General features: G+C 39.2%; 1 protein-coding gene across 1 annotated transcript in view; it reads right to left on the bottom strand.

Moving 5' to 3' along the window:
- The window catches only part of Pak3 (p21 (RAC1) activated kinase 3), a 336,231-nt gene that overhangs the window by 253,225 nt on the left and 56,236 nt on the right, over positions 1–26,770 (bottom strand). The gene's annotated exons all lie outside the window — the stretch shown is intronic.

The raw sequence follows: 26,770 nt of genomic DNA on the forward strand, positions 1-26,770 counted from the left end.
AGAGCTGTAATGCTAACATAAATCATTTCCTCCCTAGGTTGTTTATGATCATGGTGTTTTAACACAACAATAGAAACCAAAATTAATTATGGTTTATGACATAGGTCATAATTATGGAATACTGAAAGTATATTAAATGTCACATGATTATTCATTTTAAGGGGGATAATTTTCAGTTAGAAATACACATATGGACACCTGATTTTTGACAAAGATGCCAAAACCATACAATGAAAAAAGACAGCATCTTCAACAAATGGTACTGGTCTAACTAGATGTCTACATGTAGAAAAATGCAAACAGATCCATACTTATCACCCTGCACAAAACTAAAGTCCAGGTGGATCAAATACCTCAACATAAAACCAGACACATTAAATCGGCTAGAAAAAAAAGTGGGGAATAGCCTAGAACTCAATGGTACAGGAGAAAAGTTACTGAACAGAATAACAACAGCACAGGCTCTAAGAGCGACAATCAGTAAGTGGGACCTAATGAAACTGAAAAGCTTCTGTAAAGCAAAGGACACTGTCAACAGAACAAAACAACAAGCTGCAGATTGGGAAAGGATCTTCACCAAACCTATATCTGACAGAGGTCTAATATCCAGAACATAGAAAGACCTCAAGAAGTTAAAAAGCAGTAAATCAGGTAATCCAAGTAAAAAAATGGGGTATAGAGCTAAACAGAGAATTCTCAATATAGGAATATCAAATGGCAGAGAAACACTTAAAGAAATGTTCAACGTCCTTAGTCATCAGGGAAATGCAAATCAAAACGACCTTGAGATTTTACCTTACACCCATCAGATGGCTAAGATGAATAACTCAACTGACAACACATGCTGGAGAGGATGTGGAGAAAGGGGAACCCTCCTCCACTGCTGGTGGGAATGTAAACTCATACAACCACTTTGGAAATCAATCTGGTGCTTTCTCAGACAACTCGGAATAGCGCTTCCTCAAGATCCAGCTATACCACTCCTAGGCATATATCCAAAAAATGCTCAAATATTCAACAAGAACATCTGCTCAATCATGTTTGTAGCAGCTTTATTTGTAGTAGCCAGAAGCTAGAAATAGCCCAGATGCCCCTCATTTGAGGAATGGATACAGAAATCGTGGTACATCTACACAATGGAATATTACTCAGCGATAAAAAGCAAGGAAATCATGAAATTTGCAGGTAAATGGTGGGAACTGGAAAAGATCATCCTGAGTGAGTTATCCCAGAAGCAGAAAGACATACAGGGCATATTCTCACTCATAAGTGTATATTAGACATATAATATAGGATAAACATACACCTAAGGAAGCTAATCAGCAAGGAAGACTCTGACTAAGATGCTCAATACCCATTCAGAAAGGCAAAGAGAATGTACATCGAAAGAGGGAGAAAACAAGAAGAGGACAGGAGCCTGCCACAGAGGGCCTCTGAAAGACTCTACCCTTCAGGGCATTAAAGCAGATGCTGAGACTCATAGCCAAACTCTGGGAAGAGTGAAGGGATTCTTATGAAAGAAGGGGGAGATAGTAAGACCTGGAGGGGACAGGAGCTCTGCAAAGAGAGCAACAGAACCAAGAAATCTGGGCACAGTGTTCTTTTCTGAGACTGATACTCCAACCAAGGGTCATGCATGGTGATAACCTAGAACCCCTGCACAGATGTAGTCCATGGTAGCTCAGTGTCCAAGTGGGTTCAATAGTACTGAGAACAGAGGCTGTCTCTGGCATGAACTCAGTGGTGGGCTCTTTGATCACCTCCCCCTGAGTGTGGAGCAGCCTTACCAGGCCACAGAGGAAAACAATGCAGCTAGTTCTGATGAGACCTGATTGACTATGTTCAGATGGAAGGGGAGGAGGACCGCCCCTATCAGTGGACTGAGGAAGGGGTATAGGAGGAGAAGAAGGAGTTCGGGCAGGGTTGGGAGGTAGGGGGCTACAGCTGGGATACTAAGTGAATAAACTGTAGTAAATAAAAATTAAAAAAAATTGCTTCACAGACAAGCAAATAAAAATCTCAATGGCTCACAGTTCTGTTGAAAATTTTACACAGAATGCCATTTCTAATTTGGAGTATTTTTGCCCATTCTGTAGTAATTGTACTCTCTATTCCTGCTTCCAACCTGGGGTAGAAGTGAAGGTGTTTGTGAGTGCATGTACATAGAGTGTCATGCAGACTCATAGGGTGACTCCCATGATGCTTGACTGTAGGACTTTTTTTTTAAAATAATAGTAATGCCTAACACTTATGAAGCTCCCACTTTGTGTTAAAACTTTAATCCTCAAACAAAACAAAACAAAAAACAACTTTAATCCTCACAGCAAATTCTCAGGGATAATTATTATTATCACCCCCAATGAGGGAAGAGAAATACAGACAAAGTTAAAAGAGTTGATATTAAATCTCCATGCAAAAGAGAGAGGGCAAAAACTAGGACCCAGGAAAGGAAGCTATTGATGTTGACACTTGCAGCAAACCTAGGATGCTCTGTTTCATGTACTGAACACTTGCCTCTACTGGATCCCAAGGAGACTCCTGAAATGGTACAAAGTATGTGACTTCTGCCCTTAGGGAAATGACAATGCAAATTCTCCTCCTACTGGAGGAGGCTGCAAACAATCATTTTAAAGAGTGCTAGACTGACAAAAAGGAACCTAGAGGAAAATTATTAATAATGATAACAAGGAAACTAGGTTAATTCATGTTGGCTGAGACTATTTCTACATATTTGACACGAGTTTAACACTTGTCTGACCGCATTTATTGCTTAGAACTCCCCTATGCTATGTTAGTGCAAACCTGATTTAAGAGTAAAAGTTCCAAGGCACAGAGAGTTAAATCAATGTAATACATTCAAGTTTGCTTAATTAGGAAAAAGAGGAGGATTGGATTGGATTTGAGCTTCTTTGGACATATATATACCCACCAAATGAATACCTGTCTTCCATTTGCTAAGCACTTTGTGTAAGTTCTATCCCATTTAATACAACCCTGTAAATTTATTATGAGGATAGCCTCCATTCTATAGAGGCAGAGCCTATGCTTCAGTGATGTTAAAGGAGCCTATCCAAATTAACACAACTACTAAAAGGTAAAGCTAAGATGCAAACTCAGTGCCAGCCAACTCAGAGGCATTTCTTATTTGTTTTCTAGAAACTTCCTATGGATTCCCAGAAAAGCCCAGCTGCCTCCTATGCATCCATGTTAGTTGTCGTTCATTTGGATGTAAACAATGGGAGTCAACTGTCTAGCCTCAAAGTCAATGAACAGAAAATATGGGCACAGCATAGTAGCAGAGGGGAAAGAATGTACCACAGAAGACGGGTAGGGAAACGTCTGGAAAATTCTAATGAAGGCAAAGTCTGTTCTTCATATGCTCCCATAAGGGAAAGGCATTTTTGATCGCTTACAGTATAGGCAACAAATGTAAAACGTGCCACAGCCAGCATGAAACTCTTCTTTGGAATTCTGTTTCTAATCAGTCCCCACGAAGAAGAACCAGCGAGGCAGCAGCAGCTTGTATCCTGGCTCATTACTAGAATGATGCTGTTTCCTGTAACACTGTTATCTGGGTTCTAAATGACACCAACCAGAAAGGGCCGCTTTCCTATGACCTCGGCCTGCTTTTGATGAGAACAATTCCTACCCTTTTCTATTTGCTGCAAACTCGTTGTGCAGGGCACTCTGTTCTGTTCGGCAGATGATGAGACTCTCGGGGAGTTGTCATGGTAAACTACTCAGATTTGTAGTTCTGCATGGCTATCGTCCTTCACTTAGACAATTTCTCTTACAATGCTAATATCTTTATGGCTAGCTTCAAAAGTGTTTACTGACTGTTTTCTTGGAGTGTAATTCAGGAGAAGGGCTTTGCTACTTCAAGGGTAGCCTGTGAAACAGTGATATTGGCTTCATCTACTGCAAAAACAGAATCTGGGCTGGGACTACAGTTCAACAAGAGGGTGTTTGCCTAGCATATACGAAGCCCTGAATTGTAAATCCAGTCTGGGAATAAAAAGATACAAAAAAGAAAATGAAATCCTGAATCGCAATCCCCATGCTAGGCTTTGTAAATTGTTAACAGTATCTCCCAAGCTTGGAATAGTGGCAGAAGGCATTGGTGTAGGATAGTGACATAGGAAGGCTTTCCTTTTCTCTCATTGCCAGCAAATCCCCCTTCCTTCTGCTTTACCAAGGGCTGCAGACAATGCTAGTGGGTTCCAAATTTGGTTGTATCTTACGGAATCTGTAACTTTTTAAAATATTTTTTTTCTTAATTTGGAAAAAAAATACGCTAATGAAAGAATCCTAAATTAGTACAAAAATATGTTTGTCACTCACATAGATTCACTAACTGTTAGCATTTGCCATATTTTCTCAGTTTCTCCCTCTCTAGCTTTCTGTGTAGTTTCCTTTCTTAATCCAGTTGAGTTGGTTGCAGACATCACGCCTTGAATCAAATATTTAAACATGTGTTCACAGAGAATATCTTACATATAACTAAAGCACAGGTTACTATGTTCATAATTTTTTTAATTTGTCAAAATAATATTTTCTAATACATAGTCTTCATTAAATTGTCAAAATTTAGTTTGCTCATGCCTCTTGTGGGGATGTTGTTTCCAGCCAAAGGAGCTTGCGAGAAATTATCTAACTTGATTCCATATCAATTATGGCATAAACTCTTACTGGGTTAAGTGTTTTGTCATCTAGGCCCATCTATTTTCTTAGAGATAATAGGGAACATTAGTCATTTTTCTATTGTTGTGATAAAATACTATAACCGCAGCAATTCATAGAAGAAAGGGCTTATTTGGTTTATGGTTGTAGAAGGATAGGATTCTGTTGAGACAAGGAAGTATGACAGTAAGGAGTAGACATACCAGCAAGCTGAGGGCTCATGCCTTGAACCTCAACCAGAATCTAAAAATGGTGTGAATTTTTAAATTCTCAGGTCTCACCTAAAGTAACATATCTTCTCCAATAAGACCACATTTCGGGGCCTCCCCAAACAGTACCACCAACTAAGGAGCAAGTATTTAGATGCTTGAGATTCATAATCAATAATATGTTCATAATGATTTGAACATCTCATTCAAAGTAACACAATGGACCTTGTTCTAGGTCTCTGTCTCTCTGTATTTATCTCTGACTGTGTGTGTGTGTGTGTGTGTGTGTGTGTGTGTGTGTGTGTGTACTAACATTTTTTTTTCATTTATCCAATGATGCACATCTTGGACAATTCTGAATCTTGGTTTTATAAATAGTACTGCAATAAACATGGGTGTGCAGACATCTCTCTGATAAGCTAACTTAGATCCCTTGGGGTATATGTTCAATAGTGGTATAGTTGGACCATATGGCAATTCTATTTTCAGTTATTTTTTTAAGGAACCCATACAGTGTTTTCTGCAATGGATGTACTAATTTACATTCCCACCAACAGTGTAAAAGTTTCCCTTTCTCTGCATCCTCACCAGCATTTGTAATTTTATATCTTTAAAGGAAGAACAGAATTGCTGGGGAAAGGGAGTGGGCACATATTTTCAATCTCTCCGGTAGGCTGTATTGCACAGCTGAGACTAATAGCTAACTGAATTTTGTAATGTAGACTTTTTTTGTGAACTCTATGGATCACAGAGGCAGGAACTGCTATCAGCAGGGTAAACCTCAAGTATAATTTGCCTAGACCCCCACATTCTCTTTAGTCTGAGTTCTAACATGACTGCCTGCCTCTGAAGTTCTCTGGGCTTTCCCTAACTGCCTTCTGATTCTACCTGTCTCCTGGAAACAAAACATTCATATTTTTTTCCAACCCACTTTTTCCACCACAGCTGTTTAGCACATTCTCTTTACGAAAAATAAATGTGATGTGTGATCTATGTCGAGTTATGCACAAAGCTGAAGGATCTTGGCTTGGAAAACAAGCTGCTGAGGTGAGCAGATGCCGTCTCAGGCTGCACTGGACAAGGAGGTTTTATACAGATGGGGATAGAGTCCAATACCAACCAGCTAATCCCAAGAACCAGCAGGCTTTTGCATTTCTAAAAAGAATTGGGTCAATCTAACTGGTTGGTCTAACTACACCCAGCTATGTGTTCTGCTTTTAGCCTTTCATGGATAAAAGGGAAGCCTGATAGATCTTAGAGGGAACTGGCACAGAACTTGTGCTATTTATTCTGGTAAACATCAAACTGTTTTGCAAGCATTGTACCGCATTGCAACTATTGCCCTATGCACTCTCTCCCACCCAAAAATCTATGTTTCATGGCAGCCAAAGACAGAAAGTTTTCTTTGAAAAGGCTCTGCTATCAGGGTATACATTCTGACATGGATGTGTTTGTATGCTCTCGAAGCAAGGGGAAAAAAAGAAAGGAGATAGCTTGGTTTCAAAATTGCTTCATCAGTGTCAGATAAGCAGGCTTACTTTGAGTATGTATGGATATTCTTTAATATTCGAGTGACCCTGCTTCCTACAGTGGATTGTTCCAACAGATGCAACTTTGCAGTTAGCCAATGACAAAATATTTGTGAGCAGTTACTGTCTTTCCTCCTCCCAGAAGCTCAGTAATGTGCCAAATGAGATCATTCCTTCTGGCCCAAGACTTGAGAATGATTTGAATTGTGTACATCCTGATTGGGAACTAAAGAATACTCTAGTTATCATCAAAGTCCAAATGGGGGACACTTATATTGCTAGACATGCATTAGAAAATACCTTAATTAGGACCCAGTATGCATTGCTATTAGAATTTCTAATCATCTCTTTCATGGGAGGACTCCTTGTGTTGTTACAGATTTGGTGTCTGCCAGTGAAAGAGAGTGTGCTTCAGTTTATCAAGTATGTGTGAATTGCTCATGTCCCAAATTGTGTTACAAAAAGGCCAGCATCAGAAAATATTTTTAGATGATCTGATCCCCCCCTTTTTTTCTCTTCACAGCTTAACTTAGGCTAATTAAAGGTTGTCTGTCATATTAGGACTATCAATTTATCTAAATTTCTCTCCAACTGGTAATTTTCACTGTCCCCTTATTAGATTGTTCATATGTATACATGAAGGATCAGCAAATTTAAAATCGGGATTATACGGAATAGTGAGGTATTCTCTCTCTCTAATATCACCTTTCTGTCACTGACATAGCTAAAATATAGTAGGTATGTGAACTTACTCTTTCTGCTGTGGCTTGGCTCCAATTTATTCTCCAACAACACATAATCCATGCCTTTGGAATAAAAGCCCCAAGTCTTTAGCTCTTAAGGCCCACTCAACAATATCATGTCAAAAATGATCTTTCCAACTTTGTGTCCCACTCCCACTGTTGAGAGCAAAGCATCACATTTGTTGTAACACAAGAAGTCCAATAGCTATTCCTGTGTTAGAGTGTGTGCCATGCACAGACCTGCAGTAGCGATGTCAGTTCACTATCTCATTTACTTTGTGTCACAGCCAAGTGAAATATGCTATGTGACTCCTGATTTCCAGGTAGGAAAATGGAGACCAATCAATGTTAAATAACATAGTTAAAGCCAATTTTCCAGGAAAATTATGGAGGCAGCAACTAAGCTAAGTAGCTTCAACCCAGAATGTGTCCCTCTAACTCCACCTTCCAAAAAAATTTTGTGAGCTTTTTCCATTGCATTTGCATGCCCCCATATTTAGGTCATGATAGTCTCTTCTTTGGAAACAATAGTACTTACCATTTTTCAAATTCAACTTCCACAAACTTCATCCATTTCAACTGGCACCTCCTCCATGAAAGCTTTCCTGATCTCACATATTAAAAACTCATATTTCCTGGCCTCTCATTCTCTTAGAATTGGCTCTAGTATAATTATCCTAGCTTTTCATTACTATAGCAACTTCCACATATTTCCCCTTGTTCCTTGACACTTCTGCTCTAACTGGAACTGGATGACACTACAACTGTAGCTGTGTAATGTCGAAGCCAAGAGAGTGCCATTCAGGAGGTGTAACAAAGTAGCTCATCTTTTCTACAACTCAGAATTCCAGGCTGCAGTATCCTTACCATCAGGGACTGCACCCTCCACAGTGTAGCTGGCATGCCTCTGGGCAACTGCTGAGCTTGCAAAGCTACATTCTCTGATGCAGGTATAGATTAACAAGAACTGATGACATCCTTGCTCCCAATCTCTGTATACTTATCCAACAGTGTCATGTGTATATGAAGGTGACATTGCTCTGCAGGTCTAGCTCAAGGTTGCAGTCCTTCTCCAATTCCTTCTCTATGAGACAATCTATGCTTTATGCTGGGTCTGAGAGTTGATGAGCCATCTGCCTATTGATGTCTGCAGCATTCGGAGCTCTGCTTGTCAGTCTAGATAGTGCTTTCCAAATGTAAATGCACATCAGAATCACTTAGAGGATCTGCCAAAGCACATATTACTACTTCCAGTAGTTATCTTGTAGGATATTGGTCTGCAGGTCTTTGGGTCACTTTGAGTGACTATTAGAGGCAATATCTTCATTAACGAGGATATTTTATTTATCTGTCTACTGCTCATGGAATTGAGGGAACTTCTGGAGGTGGTGGAAAATAAGCCAAATTTTGAACTGGGGGGGGGGGGTTGAAGGCCAGGTTTCTATAAAAGTGTTGGGTTGAGAGAGGTAGGTGACCTGGACAAGTCTCTAGCTGACCCCACCCCCACCCCAGGCACAGGAATTGGTGAAGTTGCTGATTGCTAATCTGGGTATCTATACAAATTAGAATTAATCAATTGGTCCTCTACCTTACCCAGCCTGTCATGCTGGAAAATTATACATCTCCTTAGCACTTCCTTGGGAGTTCAAGTACCTACCCCTGACTAAGAATTATTCAAGCTGGAGCTGCCTTACTACCTCGAATGTTTCACTTTCTGGTCACTTTTTTTTTTCATACAGACCAAAGAGAATAATTGATACCAACCCTCTTTGAGCTGAAATCTGCCTTTTCAAGATATGTGTGTGCTGTATTTCTATCCCGTTTGAAATACACTACAGTGCAGATATAAAGATACTGAATCCTAGAGCCTAACTGGAAGCAACGCCATACACCAGTAAGCCCAGAACTATAAAGATGAAAATAGGAAGATTGAGAAACTTTGATTCTTATCTGTACAACACAGTGAAAGCTTGCCTTCATAAACTAAAACAAAACCAAAATAAAATATGATAGCCTATAGCTCTTATATAATCATAGTTTTCATAACCATTTTCTTGATGAGTTATTTAACATCTTTGAGCCTTACTGAACATTTTAATAGAGTAAATGGTACATATTTGGTTATTAGATAAACTAAATAAGATAGCATGCACAAGGCATTTGCCAAAGTGTCTAGCAATTGATTTCAAACCCAATAATAATAGCTACTGTTTCAAAATATAGAATAAAAAAATCAGAAAACACTGTGTATCTATCCATTTTCTTATACATCTAGATAATGCATAGCAACAATAGTGATACTTTTCACAAGTATCACTACCCGCTAAATCTTCTTATCCAGTATTTACAATACTATAAAGACAAGGGGAGCACTCTCATGTAGACTGGTTGAGGTATTTCTAAAACACCTTCACTGTCTTTAAGCCTCCAATATTATGGACTGGTTTCATGGTGAGTAGAAAAAAAAGGCCTTAGAAAAACCTAATAGTACAGGGTTTACCTTTTGCAGGTTTACCTTTTAACTAAAGATCTGCATTAATGTCATTGTGTTCAAACTATATAGTACATGCATTAACAGGCTCCAGACAGTCAGTGATGCTAATCAAATAATTCAAGGAATTGTGATAATAAATATAAGCAGAGTACACATAAAAATGATCTGAATATTTCATGAATTCACCTTATTAGTCCAAGAAAAATAAGCTCAATCTACCCATTACAGTTTTCATGATTTTGTGCTCTGTGGAATCAAGATGCTGTTGCATGCTGAGGTTCCAGTGGCACATTCATCAGTAATTACATCTCAGTGCTTGGGGAGAAATAAAGCACAGGAGACTCAGAAATTTGCTATGGTGCTTAATGATAAGCTGTTTACTCACCACAAACTAGACAGGGATTCAACACTTCAGCCATTTCACTCCCCTGCTCTTTCTTTCCTTTCATATGTCTGTAAGTTGTAACTGCTGAAAATAGAGGACAACATGGGGCTTTCTATTCTCGGTTCCTTTTTTACTTCCCCCTTGGCTGGTTGCTTTAGTTTACTTTCACAACAAGAAAGAGGCAAACTGACCTTGTTCACTCTTCTCTGCCTATACTGGGCTTCCCACTACTTCTTATATAGGCCAAATATGCCACACCCTAAGCTCACTTGCATTTGCCTCCCACTCATTGTGATACTCCACCTACTGACATTTTATTATTATTATTTGGTAAATCTTTATTCAGATATCATTCCCAGCTGGGAAATGGTGAATAAACCAATTAATAATCTCTTTGATTAACTTTTCCCCTTTATGAAATGGAGATATTATCACAGGCTTTTTTCTAAGGATCAGTGGCAATAATACATGTGAATAGATTAGGGCAGTACCTGGAATGGACAAAATAAGCATTACTATTACGCCCAATTATGTGTGCTTTACAAAATTACATCCTCTTTCATTGTATATTCAAAGCAATCTCTTAAAGGAAGAGGGAATTATTTTCACTGATTGATAAGGAAATTAAAGCTTATAAAAAGTGAATAGTTTTATCTAATATTTCCCAGCTAAAAAGGAGAACTGGAACGAGGTTTTGATCATTTATTGGTTTGCCAGGTCAGTGCATTGCCTTTCCCCTGTCTTAGACACATGTTCTCATCCATGTATGAGTGACAATTGGAGTCCATATTGACCTCTGAGCGTTACATTACTCTTGTTGCTGGACAGGATGTGGGATGCAGTAAACTTCCTTGAATCTTATAACACAAATGAGAGTAAAAAAGCATGACGATAGACTGACAAGCTCCCCTAGAACAGCACTGGTACTGAGAATTACAGGATACTCTTCCCTTTTGTAACTACTGGTTAATTGTTTTGGAATGGGAAAGGCTTTTGCCAGGAGAAGTGTTAAATGGCCAAGTCAGCCTATCAAATTCAGTAAAAAGCAACACACAGTTGCTGCTATGAAATCAAGTCCATATAAAGCAAAGAAGGGAGAAAATTAGAGAAAGCTGGAAAAGTAGGGTAGCTTGTGCAAGACAACAATAGTCCAGGAAATAAGTTGAATTTTTTTTGAAGTATGATATCAAGTTTCTAAGGAGAGGGATGTTTTCCAATTTACATATTACAATGAGATTGATGTTATTATAGGAAACCACATACAATATGATTCTGTAGCAAGACAAATTAGGCTTGAATCTCAACTCAATCCCAATGCCTTTATTCATTGAACACAATTACAGTACCAAGCACACAGGTAGTTTTTGTTTGTTTGTTTGTCATCCATGTGGAAAAGTATAACAATGAATGCAAGGTACTTAGGTTAGTGCTGGGCCTACAGTAGGTACTCAATATCTGTTAGTAACAATTATTACTAAAATTGTTCATAGTAATGAGTATAATGTTAGTGTTATAGTTACAACATTAGAAAAATACACAGAATGTGGTCCAAATTAAGTACTAGATTAATGCTGACTGAAATGAAGTTTTAGACTTCTAAGAGATAACACTATGGTAGTTGAAAAAGAAGATAGTGGACAAAACTGTGTCTCCAATTTCTACCAGATAACTGGGGTTTCTTGTCTCTTTCATGGTCAGAACACTATAATGCTGTTTCTGTGCTTTAGCACAGAGTTGTATCTGAGTATGGAATGAGATGGTGGGTAAGACATATGGGTATTTCCTGTACCCATATGTCACAAAATCCCAAGGGACCCATTCATTCCAATGTTAGTGAGCACTTCCTTTGTGTCAGCTTGGCACTGGGCTATTCCATCTTTCCAGAAATAACTGAGTCACAGGCACAATGGGACAACATCATTGGGTCAACTTGTAACTTTACACTGTTGAATATTGTGCAATACAGCAACTAAGATGAAGCAAATGCCAAGGCTTCTGATGACAGCATGGCCATGGTTTTTCTTCTTTTCAGTCTGTAAATTAGCTGTTCTTTGGCCACTTGTGTGACAAAGTTTTTAACCACTCCAGCAAGCAGGGACAGGCTGGGTTGCCAATGCGGTATGTGAATCACACATGCCCTGTGCCACACACAGACAAAACCCAGAAAATTGTGATGACACAAAGAGATTTCTCTTTTGGCAGATTCCTTACCTCATCCAATTCTTAAAGTTCAACGGCCTGTCCAATCCCAGAAATGAATGACTGTATACAACAAGCACACCATGCCTTCTTGACAAAGAGAGTTTGTCATGCCAATCAATCCTCATTTACCTTGGTCTGCCATAAGTTTGGCACATGAGGAGTATTCTAACCATGACTGAAATGAAAGGCACTGGGCAACCCAACTCATCTGTCACTGTATTTTTTTTAATTTTATTTTTTTCTTATCAGTTACATTTTATTAACTCTGTATCCCAGCCATGTCCCGATCCCTCATTCCCTCCCAGTCCCTCCCTCCCTCCCTCATCTCCACTGTGCCCCTTTCCAAGTCCACTGATAGGGGGGACCTCCTCCCCATTCATCTGATCCTGTTTTGCCAGGTGTCTTCAGGACTAGCTGCAAAGCTCTCCTCTGTGGCCTAACAGGACTGTTCCTCCCTTGGGGTGTGGGGAGGCCAAAGAGCCAGTCATTGAGTTCCTGTTAGAAATAGTCCTTGTTCCCCTCACTGTGGGAAACCAATTGGTTACTGAGCTACCACAGGCCACATCTGAGCAGAGGTTCTAGGTTATATCCATACATGGTCCTTGGTTGAATGTCAGTCTCAGAAAAGACCCTGTGCCCAGATATATTTGGTCCTTGTTGATCTCCTATCCTTTCCTCATCAGACAACTCCCCTTCTTTCTTATGATTCACTGTACTCTGCCAAAGGTTTGGTCATGATTCTTTGCTTTGAAAACACTGCTAGTTAGAGTCTTTCAAATGCGCTCAGTAGACTCCTGTCATACGTTCAATGCACATCCCATCTCTTTCTAAATGAGGATTGATCATCTTACCCCATGTCCGCTCTCTTGATTATCTTTTTTAGGTGTACAAATTTCATTATGTTTATCACATCTTACAGGTCTATATAAGTGAGTATATACCGTGTTTGTCTTTCTCCTTCTGGGATATTTCACTCAGGATGATCTTTTCTAGATCCCACCATTTGCCTGCAAATTTCATGATTTCCTCCTTTTTGATTGCTGAGTAGTATTCCATTGTGTAAAAATACCACAATTTCTGTACCCATTCCTCGGTTGATGGACATCTGGGTTGTTTCCAGGTTCTGGCTATTACAAATAAAGCTGCTATAAACATGGTTGAGCAAATATCCCTTTTGTGTACTTGAGCAAACTTTGGGTATATACCTAGCAGTGGTATAGCTGGGTCTTGAGGAAGCACTATTCTGAATTGTCTTAGAAAGCACCAGATAGATTTCCTGAGTGGTTGTACCAGTTTACATTCCCACCAGCAGTGGAGGAGGGTTCCCCTTTCTCCACAATCTCTCCAGCACGCTGTCACTGTATTCTTAGGCAAGGTTTTGCCATCTATTTTAATGAACTCATTTTTTCACTTTTGATTTTCCTTCACTTAAAAAAACATGTATTGAGTGCTAACATGTGTTAAGGGGCTATGGAATGTATCTGAAGTGTGCAACTTGATTGTTTCTATCTTTTAGAAGCTTAAATTCTCACATAGAAAGCTGGATCTTACCAGATTATTATTTATGCCATGAAAAATGGTTAATAAAATCTTCCCTGGATGCCTAGGAGTGGTATGGCTGGATCTTGAGGAAGCGCTATTCCTAGTTGTCTGAGAAAGCGCCAGATTGATTTCCAGAGTGGTTGTACCAGTTTACATTCCCACCAGCAGTGGAGAAGGGTTCCCCTTTCTCCACAACCTCTCCAGCATGTGTTGTCCCTTGAGATTTTCATCTTGGCCATTCTGATGGGTGTAAGGTGAAATCTCAGGGTTGTTTTGATTTGCATTTCCCTAATGGCTAATGAGGTTGAGCATTTCTTTAAGTGCTTCTCTGCCATTCGATATTCCTCTGCAGAGAATTCTCTCTTTAGCTCTGTTCCCCATTTTTTAAGTGGATTACTTGGTTTGTTGCTTTTCAGCTTGTTTAGTTCTTTATATATATTGGATATGAGTCCTCTGTCAGATAGAGGGTTGGTGATGATTCTTTCCCAATCTGTAGGCAGTCGCTTTGTTTTGATGACGGTGTCCTTTGCTTTACAGAAGCTTTTCAATTTCATGAGGTCCCATTTATTGATTGTTGCTATTAGAGGCGCAAGTACACAACAAGGACATTTGTTCAACCATGTTTGTAGCAGCTTTATTTGTAATAGCCAGAAGCTGGAAACAACCCAGATGCCCCTCAACTGAAGAATGGATGCAGAAACTGTGGTACATCTATACAATGGAGTATTACTCAGCAATGAAAAATAAGGAAATCATGAAATTTGCAGGTAAATGGTGGGACCTGGAAAGGATCATCCTGAGTGAGTTGACCCAGAAGCAAAAAGACACTCACGGTATATACTCACTCATATAAACATACAATATAGAATAAACCCACTAAAAGCTGTACATCTAAACAAACTAAGCAAAAGAGAGGACCCTAACTAAAATGTTCAATCCCCATCCTGAAAGGCAAAGAGAATGTACATCAGAAGAAAACGAAAATAGGAAACAACCTCGGAACCCGCTACAGAGGGCCTCTGAAAGCCAGAAGAAAACAGGAAACAACCTTGAAACCTGCCACAGAGGGCCTCTGAAAGCTTCTGCAGTATAGACTGTCAAAGCAGATGCTGAGCCCGATGGCCAACTGATGGGCAGAGTGAATGGAATTTTATGTAAGAAGTGGGAAATAGTAAGAGCTGGAGGGAACGGGAACTCCACAAGCAGAGCAACAGAACAAGATAATTTGAACACAGGGAACTTCCCAGAGACTCATACTCCAACCAAGGACTATTTGTGGAGATGACCTGGAACCCCTGCACAGGTGTAGCCCATGGCAGTTCAGTGTCCAAGTGGGTTCCATAGTAATGGGAAGAGGGACTGCCTCTGACATAATCTGATTGGCCTGCTCGTTGATCACTTCCCCCTGAGGGGGGAGCAGCCTTACCAGGCCACAGTAGAGGACAATGCAGCCACTTTTGATGAGAACTGATAGACTAAGATCAGAAAGAAGAGGAGGACCTCCCCTATCAGTGGACTTGGGGAGTGGCATGCATGCAGAAAGGGGAGGGAGGGTGGGATTGGCAGGGGAGGAGGGAGGGGCTCATGGGGGGATACAAAATGAATAAAGTGTAATTAATAAAAAAAAATAAAAGATTAAAAAAAAGAATTTGTAAAAAAAAAAAAATCTTCCCTAGAACTTCCACCAATTTTATTTCCCTACACCAAGTGAGGTTGTTGTGGTTTGAATGTGAAATGTCCCTCATAGGACTCTGCGGTTAAGTACTTGAATCCACTTTGCAGCATTATTTGGGAAGTTTGCAGAGCCTTTATTAGGTGGAGCCTTACTAGGGAAAATTGTTCACTGTGAGTGAGCCTTCATAGCCAGATCCCTCTTCCTGTTGTTTCTCTGTTTCCGGATTTCAGATGCAATGTGACCAAACGGCATGAGCTTCTTCCACTGAATCTTTCCCAACTGTGATGAACTGTAGTATCCCCTTGATCTATAAGTCAAAAGTAAATCTTTCTTCTCTTAAGTTCATTTTTGTCATGTATGTTGTCATAGCAAAGACATAACTGGTATTCAGTAAGATAAGATAGGGCCTTTACTGTGATAAACCTGACCAAGCAGTTCATAGACCAGCGGAACTTTTCTAGAGGGTGAATGTATAAGAATATGAAATGTTTGTCTAGAAAAGTCCTAGAGTGCTATAAATACAATTTAGTAGGATATTTTGGTAGGACTCTGAAGGATCAAAGAAATGTAGACAGAAGAAACATGGTTTAGGAGGTTTTGGAGAAAGAGTTACAGGCCATGACAAATAATCTGGTTGCATTTGGTCCTTATCTTAAAAAACCTAAGTGACGATGATTTTTTTTTGTTTCTGTTTTTTTTTGTTTATTTGCTTGTTTGTTTTTTAAGACAGGGTTTCTCTGTGTACCCTTGGCTGTCCTGGAATCACTTTGTAGATGAGGCTGGAAGAGCAACAAGTGCTATTATTTGCTAAGCCATCTTTCCAGGCCCTTGCATGAAGTTTTGAAAATAAAGTCTAAGTTATATCATAGACTCCAAGATGATGATTATGAGAATCATGGGACTTCCATCAATGAACACTGTATGCATGGAGTGGAACCAGTCCATGATGGAGACTGTCTGTGCTGCAGGCAATGTGGAAGGGCTACTTAAGATCTTTAGAAACAAGATGATTCCATCCTGGGCCCCATAGGTTAGACATTTGGTGTTTGTTCTGAAGGAATTCAGTCTTGCTTTTAGTTGACATTTTTTGTTATGTCCTTATTTATCATTTTTTTAAAATTAAAAATAGGTTTTTCCTTCAGTCTATAGATATTAGTATGGTTATACTATATTATATGTCTAATATCCACTTATGAGTAAGTATATACCATGTGTGTCTTTCTGCTTCTGAGCTACCTTAATCAGGATGAACTTTTCTAGTCCAATCATTTCCTTGCAAATTTCATAATTTCTTTATTTTTAATAGCTGAGTAGTAGTCCATTCTGTAAATGTACAATTTTTGTATCCATTCTTCAGCTGAAGGACATCTATGTGTTTTCAGATCCTGGCTATTACAAATAAAGGTACTTGGAACATAGTTGAGCAAATGTCATTGCTAAATGGAGAAACACCTTTTGGGTATATGCCCAGGAGTGGCATAGATGAATCTTGAGGTAGTGCTATTCCCAATTTTCTGAGAAAGTGCCAGATTGATTTCCAAAGTGGTTGTACAAGTTTGCACTCCCACAAGCAATGGAGGAGGGTTCCCCTTTCTCCGCATCTTCTACAGCATGTATTGTCATCTGAATTTTTTATCTTAGCCATTCTGATATGTGTAAGATGGAATTTCAGAGTTGTTTTGATTTGTATTTCCCTGATGACTAAGTATGTTGAGCATTTCTTTAAGTGTTTCTCCACCATTAGAATTTCCTCTATTGAGAATTCACTGTTTAGCTCTGTGCTCTAATTTTGGTTAGATTGTTTGGTTTGCTAGTATCTAATTTCTTGAGTTCTTTATATATTCTGAATATTACTAAAGTTTACAGACCTAAAGAAGCTAAACCACAAAGAGGACTCTAGGGAGGATGCTTAAATCTCATTCAGAATTTCAAACAGGATAAAAGTGGTAGAAGAGAGGGAAGAAGATGGAAGCCTACTGCTTTATAAGACAAGGTATCAAAGCAGATGCTGACACTCAGCCAAAATTTGGGCAGAGTGCAGGAAATCTCATGAAAGAAGGGGGAGATAGAAAGACCTGGAGGGGATAGGAGCTCCACAAAGAGAGCAACAGAACCAGAAAATCTGAGCACAAGGGAACCTGCAGAGACTGATGCACCAACCAAGGACCATACCTGAAGAGGACCTAGATCACCTGCTTAGATGTAGCCAATTGGCAGCTCAGTATTCATGAGGGTTCACAAGTAAAAGGCGCAGGGACTGCCTATGTCATTAACTTGGTTGCCTGCTCTTTGATCACTTCTCCCTGGAAATATGGCCTTGCCAGGCCACAGAGGAAGAGGATCCAGGCAGTCCTGATGAGACCTGATAAGCTAGGGTCAGATGGGCTGGGGAGGAGGACCCCCCCTTTCAGTGGACTAGGGGAAGGAGTGTGGCACCTGAAAGGGAAGAAGGAAGGGACTGGGAGGAGATAATGAAGGGGGCTACAATCAGGATGAATAAATCGTAAAAAAATAAATTAAAATAAAATAAAATAAGTTTTTCTTATACAATATATACAATTCTGGTTGTGGTTTATCTGCCCCATCCCCTCCTAGATTTTCCCCACTTCCCCACTCTTCAGAATTAACACACTTTCTTTATCTCTCCTTAGAAAACAAACATGTCTATAGAAATAATAATAAAACAGAATAAAATAAAATGACAACAAGCAAACCAGAATAGGAAAAAAATAAGCAAACAAACAGGAAAAAATACAAAAAAAAGCACAAAACACATGCAGATACTGACATATATACATTTGAGTGCACACAGAAAACTCATAAAACCAAAATAGAAAGACACAATACATAAGAAAAATATTTGTAAGGAAAAAAAGAAAAACAGCCCAGACAATGCATTATGGAAAAAAAAAGACTTCCAAAAATATTATTACATTTGCTTTGTGATGACCATAATTGTGGTTTGTGAGACTACATTGAGGAAAACTAATTTTTCCTTTGTGAATGGTTGTCAGTTGGACATAGCTTCTGTGTTACAAATGGGGGAATTGAATCTACTTCCTTCTCTGTACTAGAACCCTATTTTTCTTACACCTGTGTAGGCCCTGTGCATGCTGCCACAGTATCTGTGGGTTCATATGCACATCAGTCCTGCTTTGGTTAGAAGGTCTTATTTCCTTGCTGTCTTCCATCTCTACTGGCTTTTAAAATATTTTTGCCTCCTCTTCTGCAGATTCCCAGAGCCTTAAGGGGAGGGATTTGAGGAGGACATTCTATTTGGGACAAAGTGTTACAAGGTCTCTCATTCTCTGTACATTGTCCAGCTGTGGGTCTCTGTATTTGTTATTATCTACTGCAGAAGGAAGCTTCTCTGACGATGACTGAGAAATATACTGATGTATCAGTACAGCAAAATGTCTTTAGGAGTCATTGTGTTACTGTGTTGATTTTAGAAAAACAGTAGTATTTTGTTTTCCCCTAGGTCTACAGTCTATGTAGTATGAGGTTCTTGGCGCTGCAGGCAGTATCAGGGATGGGTTTCATTTTATGGAGTGTGCCTTAATTTCAATCACCTAGTGGTTAGTTACTTCTATAATTTTTGATCTACTCTCATACGAGCATATTTTGCAGAAAGGTCACCATTGTAGATGAGAGGGTTTGTAACTGGGTTACTGTTTAACTTTCTTCTTTGATAGTATATAGAGTACTTCCTAGTACCATGAACACTAGTCAATAAGGGTAAAGACATCAGCTAGACTTCTCCATGTTCAACGGGTTAAGTACATATTGTCTACAGCTTTTGAAGGAAAATCTTTACTCTCTGATACTGTATACCAAAAATGTATAAGGGCTCACAGTTAACAGACTATGTTGGCTCTCAGTATTGGGCTTGATAAAGACTATGGCAAATTTTGAACTTGGAATGAATGTATTTTGTTTCATGAAGTGGCCATAAGTTTATGGTGTCCAGGTGTAGATGCTGTAGTTTGAACAAGAAATGCCATCTACAGGCTCATGTGTATAAATAAATATTTGCACCCCAGCTGGTAGCACTGTTTTATAAGGTTGCAGAACTTTTAGGGGCTGGAGCCTTGCTGGAAGAAAGGGGTCACTGGGTTAGGCCTAGAGGATTTGTAGACTGGCCCAACTTCATAAATACTCTTTGCTTCTTGATTTCAGATGGAAAGTCATCAGCCATCTCTAACTACTTTTCCACCATGATGGACTTTAGCATACCCTCAAACTATACACCAAAATAAGCCCTTTTTCCTTTAAGTTGTTTCTTCTCAGGTATTTGGTTACAGAAAAACAACCAAGAAAAAAATTTGCTCGTACCACTGTCTCCAAATTATTTCTTTTTTTCATTTAATTTTTGAACTTCCCTGTTCATAACAAATTTACCAGTGACCACCCCCCTCCATGTTACAAAATGCAGTGCTTAACACTTAGTTGTTGTCAAAACTATGGTGTCTTCAGTGTCATTAGCTCAGTTAGTGGTCAACCCTCGTCCCTGATCCACCTTCTTCTTTGCTAGTTTTCTTTCTTTGTTTATTTTTCATTTTCCTTGTTGGGCTGTGTATTTTGCCTCATGCTTAACATACTCTTGTCACCAAATTCTGGGAACTTTATTTCCCATAATACATTCAATTTTACCATTTGTTTTTCATATCATTTATTTGGGAAAGGGAGGAAGCCCTGAGAAACTGAAGTACTGAGTGAATGTATATTTTGACATGAGCATGTCCTGTCAAGGACTCCAAGGACATGAGACAATTGGCACAACCATTATTCACATGGGCCATGCTCAAGAGGAGTGGATAGAGTTCTACCCAGGAAATCAAAAATAAAGGTTTATGAACAACTGATTGGTGTGTGCAAACTAAGAACTGCAGCTTATTTCTCCTGGACATTTACAGCCTGAGATTCCTAGTCTAGAAAGGTGTCCTATTGAGACAGCTAACCCTCCACCTTCCCCATGTGCTGGCCTCATAAACATGCTGAGGTTCCAAGTTGATGAAGTAGTGGTAGCAGAATCCTACCTGATCCCAGCTTCGTGGTATGCATGTCTATGTACCTGTCCTTTCTTCATTCCCTTTGCCACCCTTAGCCAGGAATCCAGGACTCAAGCTGCACAGGCCACAGCAACTTCTACTATAATATCAGTATCAAACAACTCCAATATACTATCATCTTGTATCTACATTACCTTTCCAGATGGTTTGACACAGCAAGCCAGTTCAATTCCACATCAAATTATGCTACTCAGTTAGCTAGTATTTTTGTCAACTTGACACAAGTTAGCGTCATTTGGGAAAGGGAACCTGAATTGAGAAGATTGGCCCCATGGGCTAGACTTTGGGGAATTTTCTTAAATAATGAGGACCATAGGTAGGCCCAGCTCACTAGGGTCCAGGTCACTGTGGGCAGTGCTACTCCTGGGCAGGTGGTCCTGTATGTTATGAAAGTAGGGTGAGCAATCCATGAAGAACAAACCAGTAAGCAGCATTCTTCCACAGCCTCTGTTTCAGTTCCTTCAGTACCTTGCATTCCTGCTATAGTGTCCCTTACATGATGGACAAGAAGGTACAAGATGAAATAAACCCTTTCCTCCAGAAGTTTTTATTTTTTTAAATGGTCATCGGGTTTTATCACAGCAATAGAAACAAACTAAGACAGCTACTTTCTATTGGATGATATATCACTTCTTAGTAAAAGCCAAAGGTGTTACAGCAACTTTAAAAGCCCTACTTATCTTAGCTCCACTTCAGTTCTCTGAATTTATCTTCCACTATGTTTATCCTTGTTCTTAAACATACGCATACTCAAATACTCTGTGTTATTCCCTTGTTGGAGTTACCCTGCTGGTTGAGGTTGCAGTTCTTACCTGGACCAGATAGCCATTAGGAGCTCTAGCAAAGCATTAAGGCTGAACTCCCTCCCCTTGGCGGGGGTCCCTTGCTCTCTGCCTGAATTCATCTGGAAAGTGACTTAGATACAGATTCCCCTAGCCACATTAGATATATGGCCTCTGACACAGCTCCCTGCTAGCTCTCTCCCTGCTGCATGCATATGTTAATCAAGCACTGACATTCTACTCTTATGATCGGAGAGTGATGTATAATGCAAATAAAGCATCCTTGCAGTGCCTAGTTTCAACCAATTATGTTCACCTATTCTTGGAGCCCCTCACTGACTCCCCTAGGGGTATATATTCTTTCTTCTCTGGAAGTAAAGTTGAAGTAGTCATCAGCTGTTCCTGGAGTGTGTGATTCCCTGTGCAGTTCTCACCAGACATTCCAGGCAGTCTTCTTCAGCAGCTCCTGACTTTGTGGGCTCCTTGGAGGCAGCCTCCAGGCAGGAGGAGTACAACATTCCCTTAGTTACACCATGATCAAACTTTAGGACCTACACACAATCTTTATCTGATAAATGTGCTCTGCCCAGACAGATGCCAATGTAGAGTTCTCATGTCCTTCACATCTTTACTCAAGATTCTCCTGCCTAGGTGATTGACTCTAAACTTTTATTTCTTCTAACAAAATTATTTTTCTCTGTTCTTTCTTTTATTTTTCTTCTCACAATTTATAATCTAACATACTATATGTTGTAGTCAATTCAAGCTGCCATTGCAAAATATCCTAGACTAGACATCTTAAATAGAAGTGTATGTATCAGAGTTCTCAAGGGTATAAAATCAAAAATCAAATGCAAAGAAATTACAGATCATTTTGAAACCTTTCCTTTTGGCTTCTAAGCAGCTTCTATACCTTCCTGGCTCACACGTGTGCCCTAACCCAGATCAGAAGAGGAAAAAACATTTCTAGAGTCAGCAGTTTTTGGAAGCATGCTAATCCCATCTAGCCAATACCCCATTGTTCTGGCCTCCTCTAAGCATAATTATTTCTCAGAAATCCCATCTCTAAAATCTACCACATTTTGGCTTTGTATTTTAACCTATGAATCTTTAGAAAAACACAAGCATTCATTCCATGCATTCCATAATATGTCTCACTGATTCAGTCAGTAACATCACATAAACAATACTAAATGCCTAACCAACCTTGCTTATTGTTTGCCTTCCTTATTGGAATTGATATTTTATAAAGTTTTGAGGTTTGTATTCATTTGTGTTCACTATTTTACTCCCTGTGTTTTCAGTAATACTTGGCAAGCAGTAGGGACCAATAAATATCTAGTGATTAAGTAGATGTAATAAACTAACTGTAGTTTGATGTAAGCACTAAGTAAGAAATAAACAGACTGATTGACCAGAATGGACATCATCAGTCTTGGCTGTTTGTTAAAATCATAGTGGGAAGTATTTGCAAATAAAGATACCTGTTATTCAACCTCCAAAATTCCTCCTTACTTGGTCTAGAAGGAGCCTGGTTATTGTTTTGTTTCTAATGTTCTCTAAGTGATTCTCAATGTAAAGCAAAGCTGAGAACCAATGACTCTGAAACTAAGTAGGAACAGGAGAACCTACTGGAAATAAAATCACAGAGAAATCTTCATCTTTTTCTGAAATTATATCATTTATGTGAAAACTTGGAGGAAAAAAAAATAAAGCACAGGCAGTTTGGGGGCCAGGAGGTTTAGTTCCTAGCAGAGGGTCAGAATAAGAGTGAAAGTATTGGAGTACAGTTGTGTTTGGTGTGTTCTCTGAGCAGAAGGTTATTGTGGGTGGTGCAAAGCAGGAAAGAAGAGTGGAATAAGATGAGATTAAAAAGGTACACGGGAAGTACTTTATGCTGGGCTCAATAAACGGTGCATAGTAAAAAAAAAAAAAACAAAAAAAAAAAACTTACTTTATGAGATGAGAACTGTGAAAAGATTTTTGAGGATGATGTAATCTGGTTTATTTTGTTGCGTAAAGGCATCCAAGAACACAGAAAGAACTCAGGAGGCTTTTTTGGTAGTCTAAGAGCCTGAACTGCACTAATGGCTAAGGATCCTCTCTGTTGTCTAGATGGAAGAAGTCTGAGAGTGGCATACAAATCTACTCGCTTCAGGTAAACTCACCCACAAGGCCAGTGGTTTCTGGAAAACTTTCCAGAATTTTTAACCACTTCAGTTCATAGCTAATTCTGTGGTTCGTGGCTTCAGAGGTTGGAGTCTGTATGTCCCGACTTACCCAGTCTATCCTAGTTGATCAAGTAGTGGAAAAGGAGCCACCTACCTAGCAAATGATCTAATCTAAACGGGATTTTTTTTTAATGACAGAATCATTTCCTCATATAAATTTTAAAGAGCTCAACTAATTTTCAGTCCTGACTCTTTTCTGCTTTCTGGGAGATTAAGACAAGGACACAAATAGAAGTAACAGAAGAGGAAAACAAGTATCCAAATGGAGATATAAGCAAAAATTAGTCAGTGCTATCTTTGGTTTGGCACTCACCTTATGCTGAACACTGCCGTGTGCTTTGTGCATGCTCCTGTTTAGTCTCCAACACAATTCAATGGTGTAGGGAAAAAGACATCCCACAATGATGACAATCATTGTGGATAACATTCACTAAGTGCTTAGAATTAGCCAATCATTAAGCAAGATGTTTTGATATCTCCTACAAATGAGGAGAACTAGGGTCAGGGAGTATAAATGATTTATCCCAAATCACAGAACAACAAGGCAGTTGTACTTCAGATAGTCAAACACAGGTGATCTTAAAGAGTTAGAAGAATTTTACAGCAGATAGTTTCAACCTTTTCTAGAAGATGCATGTAGACAGTGAACAGGCCATGGTAGAATACACATGTGGAGATAAGAAGGAAAGGCACCTGTGCTGTTGGTGTTCTGTTCAGGAAGTTGTCTCCTGTTCCAATGAGTTCAAGGCTCTTCCCCACTTTTTCTTCTAATAGGATTATTGTGTCCGTTTTAATATTGAGGTCTTTGATCCACTTGGATTTTAGTTTTGTGCAGGGTGATATATATGGGTCTATTTTCATTTTTCTACATGTAGACATCCAGTTAAACTAGCACCATTTGTTGAAGATGCTGTCTTTTTTCCATTATATGGTTTAGGCATCTTTGTAAAAAATCAGGTATCCATAAATGTATGGGTTTGTTTCTGGGTCTTCTATTTGATTCCATTGATCCACCAGTCTGTTTCTATGGCAGTACGATTCAGTTTTTACTACTGTTGCTCTATAGTACAGCTTGAGACCAGGGATGGAGATACCTGAGGAAGATATTTTATTGTAGAGGATTGTTTTAGCAATTTTGGGTTTCTTGCTATTACATGTGAATTTGAGAATTTTTCTTTCAAGGTCTGTAAATAATTGTGTTGGTAATTTGATTGGAATTGCATTGAATCTGTAGATTTCTTTTGGTAAGATGGCCATTTTTACTATGTTAACCCTGCCAAGCCATGAGCATGGAAGATCTCTCCATGCTCTTCTGAAATCTTCTATTTCTTTCTTCAGAGATTGAAAGTTTATTTCATACAAGTCTTTGACTTACTTGGTTACAGTTACACTGACTTACTTTATGTCCTTTGTGGCTATTGTGAAGGGTGTTGTTTCTTTCTCAGCACTTTTGTCTTTTGTATACAGGAGGGATACTGATTTTTTTTGTTGAGTTGATATTGTATCTAGGCACTTGACTGAAGGTGTTTATCAGCTGTAGGAGTTCCCTGGTAGAATTTTTTGGGTCACTCATGTATACTTTCATGTCATCAGCAAATAGTGATACTTTGACTTCTTCCTTTCCAAAATAAATCCCCTTGAACTCCTTTAATTTTCTTAGTGCTATAGCAAGGACTTCAAGTACTATGTTAAAGAGGTATATATATAGAGGGCAGCCTCACCTTGTCCCTGATTTCAGTGAGATTGATTTAAGTTTCTCTCCATTTAGTTTGAGATTGGCTATAGGCTTGCTGTATATTGCCTTTACTATGTTTAGATGTGTGCCTTTTATCCCTGATCTCTCCAGGACATTAAACATAAATGAATGTTGGATTTTTATCAAATGTTTTTTCATCATGCAAGGAGATTATCATATGGTATTTCTCTTTCAGTTTGTTTACATGGTGGATTACATTGATGGATTTCCATATATTAAACAACCCCTGCATACCTGGGATGAAGCCTACTTGGTCATAATGGATGATATCTTTGTGTTCTTGGATTTGGTTTGCAAGTAGTTTATTGAGTATTTTTGCATCAATGTTCATAAGAGAGATTGACCTGAAACTCTCTTTCTTTGCTGGATCTCAGGCTTTAAGATCAACAATCAATAAATGGGACCTCACGAAACTGAAAAGCTTCTATAAAAGGCATTGCCATCAGAACAAAACCACAGCCTACAGACTGGGAAAGAACTTCACCAACCCTACAACTGACAGAGGGCTAATACCCAGAATACATAAAGAACTAAAGAAGTTAAACATCAACAAATCAAGTATCCCAATTAAATAAAGGGGCACAGAGCTAAACAGAGAATTCTCAGTAGAGGAACAAGGAATGGCAGAGAAGCACTTAAAGAAATGCTCAACATCCTTAGTCATCAGGGAAATGCAAATCAAAATGACCGTGAAATTTCACCTCACATCCATCAGAATGGCTAAGATCAAAACCTCAAGTGACAGCACATGCTGGAGAGGATGTGAAGAAAGGAGAATCCTCCTCCATTGTACAACCACTTTGAAAATCAATGTGGTACTTTTGCAGACAAATAGGAATAGTGCTACCTCAAGATCCAGCTATACCACTCCTAGGCAAAAGATGCTCAAGTACACGACAAGGACATTTGCTCAACCATGTTCATAGCAGCTTTAATTGTAATAACCAGAAGCTGGAAACAACCCAGATGTCCCTTATTTGAGGAATGGATACAGAAATTGTGGTACATTTATACAATGGAATACTAGTCGGCAATTAAAAACTAGGAAATCATGAAATTTGTGGGGAAATGATGAGACCTAGAAATGATCATCCTGAGTGAGGTATCCCAAAAGCAGAAAGACACACATGGTATATACTCACTTCTAAGTGGATATTAGACATATAATATAGGATAATCATGCTAAAATGTTTACACCTAAGGAAGCTGAGCAAAAAGGAGGACCCTGGGTAAGATGTGCAATCTTCATTCAGTAAGAAAGTCAAATGGGATGGCCATCGGGAGAGGGAGAAGACAGGGAACAGGACAGAAGCCCTCTACAGGGGTCCTCTGAAAGACTCTACCCATCATGGAATCTTAGAAGATACTGAGACCCATAGCTAAACTTTTGGCAGAGTACCAGAAACCTTAGGGAAGAAGAAGGAGACAGAAAGATCTGGAGTGAACAGGAGCTCCACAAGGGGAGCAACA

This window comes from Psammomys obesus, unplaced genomic scaffold (genome assembly GCF_907164565.1).
Source record: "Psammomys obesus unplaced genomic scaffold, mPsaObe1.curated_primary_1811, whole genome shotgun sequence".
NCBI lineage: Eukaryota > Metazoa > Chordata > Mammalia > Rodentia > Muridae > Psammomys > Psammomys obesus.